This window comes from Lactuca saligna, chromosome 4 (assembly GCF_052625555.1).
Source record: "Lactuca saligna cultivar CGN05327 chromosome 4, ASM5262555v1, whole genome shotgun sequence".
NCBI classification, from domain to species: Eukaryota; Viridiplantae; Streptophyta; class Magnoliopsida; order Asterales; family Asteraceae; genus Lactuca; species Lactuca saligna.
This window is the reverse complement of record NC_136420.1, coordinates 53,490,040-53,496,807: the sequence shown is the minus strand read 5'-3', so window position 1 is coordinate 53,496,807 and position 6,768 is coordinate 53,490,040. Positions and strand designations below refer to the sequence as shown.

The 6,768-nt window shown below is 33.2% G+C and overlaps 1 pseudogene; it reads left to right on the top strand.

The window, feature by feature from the left end:
* Positions 1–1,354: 1,354 nt before the first annotated feature.
* On the top strand, positions 1,355–3,442 carry LOC145041874 (UDP-glucuronate 4-epimerase 3 pseudogene; annotated as a pseudogene).
* Positions 3,443–6,768: the final 3,326 nt, after the last annotated feature.

The following is a 6,768-nucleotide window of genomic DNA, read 5'->3' as shown; positions in this document are numbered from 1 at the left end:
GAAAAGTTAAATTTTGTTGAAATTTTTGATCGTTACAGAATATGTCAAGAAAGACCTGGTCAAATTGGTATTAGTGAAGAAAATACGGAGAAAATATATGGTCCTCAAGAATTATGGGATAACGAAGACTCAGTCAAATCGGTATTAATGAAGAAAATATGGAGAAAAGATATGGTCCTCAAGAATTATGGGGCAACGGAGACCCGATCAACAATAATTTCATATTATAAGATTATGTTGGGATTTTTGGGATTTCATTTATAACTACTGGCAATCCTATGTATAAAGCTATGTTTACAAAAATCACACACGAACACTCTCGTATACTTGTAGTCTGTAGCAAATTACTTAATAAAATATTAAGGTAACCAGGATATTTCCAGCTCCCAAGGTTTTGTGCTGGCAATCTCATTCGAGATTAAGAGTTTTCCTCGTAATTCTTGTGTCTTAAACCTGAGAATCTTGAATATAATTCTGAGTATAACACTGTGAATCTTACTAATTTGGTTGATTCTTGTTTCGCATATTTTTGACAAAAAAAAATGACAATTGCTTATAATAGTAAATACATAACATATTTTTAATGACAATTCTAAAAATTGATTAAAATTTAATAGTTTACTTAAATATTATCTTTTAAATATGGATTTTTTTGTTTAAATTAAAAGTTAAACACACACTCTCAAGAATTTTTTTGTTAAAATCAAATTTTTTAAAACTAAAAACTATAAAAACATTCATTATCAAACCCTATGAGCATATTTTTATATCATTTACCTTTGTTTATATTAAAAAGAACCACGTCTTGTTTCTCGCAAAGATCAAAACTCCCCTAGTTAAGATTATCAATATTTTTGTCATCAACTTAGGTGTCATTTGTCCATTAGCCGTTTGATGTTTTTATAAATGCACTTGCACTTTATGCAAGTGCTATAGCCTATAAGTTGATCAATGGTTAATAATTTGCCATGAAATTATATCAATTAATTGACCTTCTAAATAATATAAACATAAGTGTATCGGTTCTTAAATAGTTGTAAAAATTTATTGAGATTAATAGCTTGCAAGCCCCCATAGATCTCACTCACGATCCAAAGGTGTAGAAACTAAAAACCCTCCTTACAATTAGCATCAAGATCTCATCCACTCCATCTCCCAATAAATCCCATTCCCACCCGTATTTCAAATCCCCATATGAACACATGTTGTCAAATTAATGAATTGACTGAATTCCATGGCCTCATTTCACAATTAAAAACCCTAAAAATATATATTATTTTATGAACGTATTTCTTCCAAATAAAAGCCTTGATTACACTTAACCTATTTGACTTCGACGTGCTGTAATTAGTCCACCCTAAATCTCCATTAACATTCAAGATCCTTCCAACTCAATTCTTCTCTCCCTTTCTTACTCCACTCACTCTCTCTCTCTCTCTCTCTCTCTCTCTCTCTCTCATCAGCCATCGCCCATTTTTTGCAATCATTCTCAATTCCTGTAGAACCAAAGAAAACCCACAAAAGTAAACAATCAATCGCTCAAGAAACCAGAAGATTCCTCATTCCCCCATAAAACAACAAGAAAAATAAAGTGGGAGGAAGACTATCACCATTCACCAACACAGAGAACCATTCCTTTGTTCTTCTTTATCTTCATCAATTGCATAGCTCCACCATCGATTTCTTGAGAAGAAAACTGGATGCTGCTTCAACCCTAATCACATTCCACGAAAATCAGGCAAGAATTTGAATGATTATGAAGTTATCTTCATCTCATATGGATAACATCCCATCGACACCTGGGAAATTCAAGATGGATAAATCCCCATACATTCATAGATTCAGACACTATTCATCTCTAGCAAAACTCACATTTTGGAGTTTTGTTTTCCTCGGATTAATCGTCGTCTTCTTCTTCAAATCACCATCCACATCACCACCAAACTCAATGCCATCAGATCTCTCTCGCAGATCTTTAAAAACCAGTTCGTGGGGTGGACCCGCGTGGGAAAAACGGGTCAGATCATCTGCCCGGATCCGATCCCAAAATGGGTTATCGGTATTGGTAACCGGAGCTGCCGGATTCGTCGGTACCCACGTCAGCGCCGCCTTGAAACGCCGTGGAGACGGCGTTTTAGGTCTTGATAATTTCAACAACTACTACGACCCAACACTCAAGAGGGCTCGCCAAGCCTTACTCGAAAGAAGTGGGATTTACATCGTCGAAGGTGACATTAACGACATGGCATTGCTCCAAAAACTCTTCGAGGTAAACCCTTTCACTCACGTAATGCATTTAGCAGCTCAAGCCGGTGTTCGATACGCCATGGAAAACCCAAATTCTTATGTTCATAGTAACATCGCTGGCCTTGTTAATCTTCTCGAAGTCTGTAAAAACGCTAATCCACAACCTGCTATAGTTTGGGCGTCATCTAGTTCTGTTTACGGATTAAACAGCAAAGTACCCTTTTCGGAAAAAGATCGAACCGATCAACCAGCAAGCTTATACGCCGCTACAAAAAAAGCAGGTGAAGAAATCGCACACACTTACAATCACATATATGGTTTATCGTTAACGGGTTTAAGATTCTTCACTGTTTACGGACCTTGGGGAAGACCAGACATGGCGTATTTCTTTTTCACTCGAGATATCTTAAAAGGGAAATCGATTCCAATCTTTGAAGCTTCAAATCATGGAACTGTGGCGCGTGATTTTACTTACATCGACGATATTGTAAAGGGTTGTTTGGGTGCTTTAGATACTGCGGAAAAGAGTACAGGAAGTGGAGGGAAGAAGAAAGGACCTGCGCAATTGAGGGTTTTCAATTTGGGGAATACGTCACCTGTTCCTGTATCGGATCTTGTGAGCATTTTGGAGAAATTATTGAAAGTGAAAGCGAAGAGAATGGTGATGAAGTTGCCTAGAAATGGTGATGTTCAGTTTACACATGCGAATATTAGTTTTGCTGAAAGGGAATTTGGTTATAAACCAACGACTGATCTTCAAACGGGTTTGAAGAAATTTGTGAGATGGTATGTTAGTTACTATGGTTCTGGGAAGAAGAACAGTCATTGAGAAATTGAAGCTCATGTCTTGTGGTAATTATTCTCAGATTCTTGTTTTTGTTTTTTGGTGTTCACATGATTATTTCTGTTTATGTTTTTGTGATCTTTGTTTTCATATATTGTAATGATGATGATGAGGTCTGAAAAAGAAAGAAATCCCACGATTTTTGTGATTTGTACCAAAGAGAAACTAAGAATATGTGCTTGTGGTGGGAGTTGTATTATTTTATGGAATTTAAATAAATAGAAGTAGAACACAATAGTTTGGATGTTATGAGTTTCTTGATCTAAGTTTGGGTTCAAATAAAGGATGTAATAAGTTTCTTGATTCAAGTTTGAGTTTTTGGTTTTGTTGAAATCATCAGATGAATTTAAATTTTGTGTGCCCTTATGATGCATGTAAATGTTGTTTCTTTCTCATGCATTTGTGTCTATGCTCTTATTTTTGACTTGGAATTAAGTAGAACATAATCGTTTTGAATGTTATCCTTTTTCCTGCATTTTGGATGTATGTTCTTAAATTTTGACTACTTAGTATTGAGATGACTTCAAGTTGAAGTTGATAATAGGCTTGGATAGGGATTAAACGGATATAAGCGGTAGTTCATGCTTCATTCTAATACATACAATAATGATCTTTCTCTGGAGTGTAACCAATGCATACATTTATGTTTTTGAAGTGAATGAAAATTTTGAATATCAATACATTTCCATTTAACCCATTAAAAAAATAATAATAAATAAATAAATAAATAAAAACTAAGATGTTTAATAATAGTGTTAATGACTTAAAAGGGTAACATATTTTTCGATTTATATATATTTGGTCATTGAGTTTTTTTTTTTTTTTTCGTTTTCATTTACCCATAAACTGTACACATTCAGTCAATATGACCAGTTAGTCCAGATTAACCAGTAAAAATGATTTAATATGGTAATATATTTTTCACTTTGTACACATTCAATTAATAATATTTTTGTATATATTTAATCATTTATATTTGTTTGTTGTAAAATAAGTTATTTTTGTGTTTGTACTATTTTAGTATTTATGAATGAATTTTTTAGGTTTTTCTCATGATATCAGTGAGACAATCATTAATTAGGTGTTTGGGGCATTTGATGCTTATGTCCATATTAATCTCGACTACTTGGTTACTTAGGTCATGTGTTCTGAATGTAAACTTCTTCATACGATCTCGGATTTTAACAATTTTTATATCTATGTGTTCGTATTTTAGTTTACTACAACTTTCTTTTAGATTACTCCCGTTAAAAAATAATATTTTTACTTACGATCTTTATATCCATAATTTTTTATGAATGTTTTTTTATAAAATTGTAAGCAAAAATATAGATAAAATTGCAAAAATGGTCCCTATGGTTGTCAAAATTCTGTGCTTTTGGTCCAAAACGAAATGTTGGTGCACCATTGGTCCAAAATTGAATATTTTTAGTGATTTTGGTCCCTATCCACTTAAAAGGACAATTATACCCTTTATATTTGTTTTTCTTATTTTTATATAAGTCTTAATGATTTTAAGTAATTAAAAATTAGAGAATGACTCTCTCTCTCTCCCTTTCTCTCTCTATCTCTCTCTCTTCTGTCTTTGACTTGTGAAAGTCAAATGAACTAATGAGGAAACATGCTAAAGGTTTTTCCTTCCCTGATCAAATTGAAGCCATATACAAGTGAATGAAAGAAAATTAATCAGTTCTTCTTTTTCTCCTCGTAACCATTCACCACCTCCATCTTTCTTGAAGTGATGTTAAATAAAGGGCATAACCCTCTAAAGCCTCACGAATCTACAACCCAAATTCATCAGTTTTGAAACACCACCATTTCACCACCCTTTTACTCCACCATAGGACCACCTTGCACCACCCTCTATTGACCAAAATGACAACTAAATACTACCCAACCTTTACGTTTTCTATTTACCTTTCTTCCTTCACTACCGAGAACAAGCACCACCAAGGAGTGGTGGTGGTGTTGTTGTTGTAACCGTCGAACACCACTAAAAACCACTACCAGTGGCTTTAACCATCGTGAACTACACCAATAACCCACCACAAACTCCACCTTATATCCCCTACTGTTAGATTAATCAAACACCACCTAAGCACCCTCAAACACCACCAGTCGCCATCCACAGTTACTCCAACCACCTCCTCCCACCAAGGTTGCCGGAAAAACGAGAAAGAAGGAAACCCGACAACTCACTGCCATTATCCTCCATAACTGCTATTTTTGAATTACTTTCCCTTTTATCTCCAACTCATCACTTCCGTCGAGCATAAGTAGGAACGAAGTAGCAAGAGACCGCCCGGAGCAGCCTCCTTCCGCACGTCGCTACTAGCTGCCACTCTAAATAAATCAAAATCCAAATCCGGATAAATCAGATCTAGTTGAGAGGATACAAAGTCGGTTTCAAGGATCTGTGATTGACATTCCCCTCCTAATTCGAGTGGTCGATGATGGCGGCTTTAGGGTTCTTCAGTTGACGCCTTCACTTGATTTTGTGATTCCGGTTGTTTGAGCTTAAATTTGTTAATGGTGTCACGATCTTATAGTGGGTTCTTTAGGGTTCTGCACAATGTCCCCGAGAGAGAGAGAGAGAGAGAGAGAGAGAGAGAGAGAGAGAGAGAGAGAGAGAGGATAATAATTTCTTTTTCTTTTTCTTTTAGTTAAAATAATAATAAGTTAAATAAAATAATTTAAAATGAAATATTTAAAGGTATATTTGTCATTTTAAATAAGGTATGCACCAAAACCACATCAAAATACCAACCATAGGGACCAAAAACACAAAACATATCTGAAATTGGACCACTGATGCATCGTCAAACTTTTTTGGACCTAGACCACATAATTTTACCAACCACAGGGACCATTTTTGCAATTTTTTCAAAAATATATTATATTTTAACGGGAATAATCTTAACGAAAAGTTGTAGATGACTCAAAAAACGAAAACATAAATATAAAGATCGTTAAAATCTAATATCATATAAAAAATTTACAATTTTCATAGCACAATACCTAAGTCAAACAATAAAACATACACAATCAAACTGTCGAAATCGCGATGGATATAAACATTAACAGCCTCAAGCACCCAATCAATGATTATGATTTTCTCGGTTAACCTGAAATAATCGGTCAATGACTGAATATCTATAATTTAACAAGTTTAAGTAGTAAATATGAACGAAAAAAACTCAATTGACCAAATATATATAAATTAAAAATATATTTTAGCATTTTAAGTCTTTATCCCTTAATAATACTATTTATTATCCCTTATCTCTCTAATAAATGAAGGTCTTTTTTGTCACTTGTCACACTCTCATTCATTTTGTTAAATGTCATTTTGAATTAATTTTTATTCCATATGTAGTTTTATGGTTTTCCAATTTTATTAAATTTCATATGGTATTTAAATTTAATAATAAATACATATCAATTTCATTAATGAATTTTTTTTATAATTTTATAATTTTAAAATAAAATCTCATTAATTAGCTTTGATTATTTTATCTAAATGATTTGTTAAAATTTAAAAAAAAAAAATAATTAATTTTAATAATTTAATATTTTTTTCATTTTCTTATAAGTTTAAATTTCTCAAATGTTCATACATATTTAATTGTTTTAAATACATCATGTATTTAACCATACAATACATAATACTCACACCT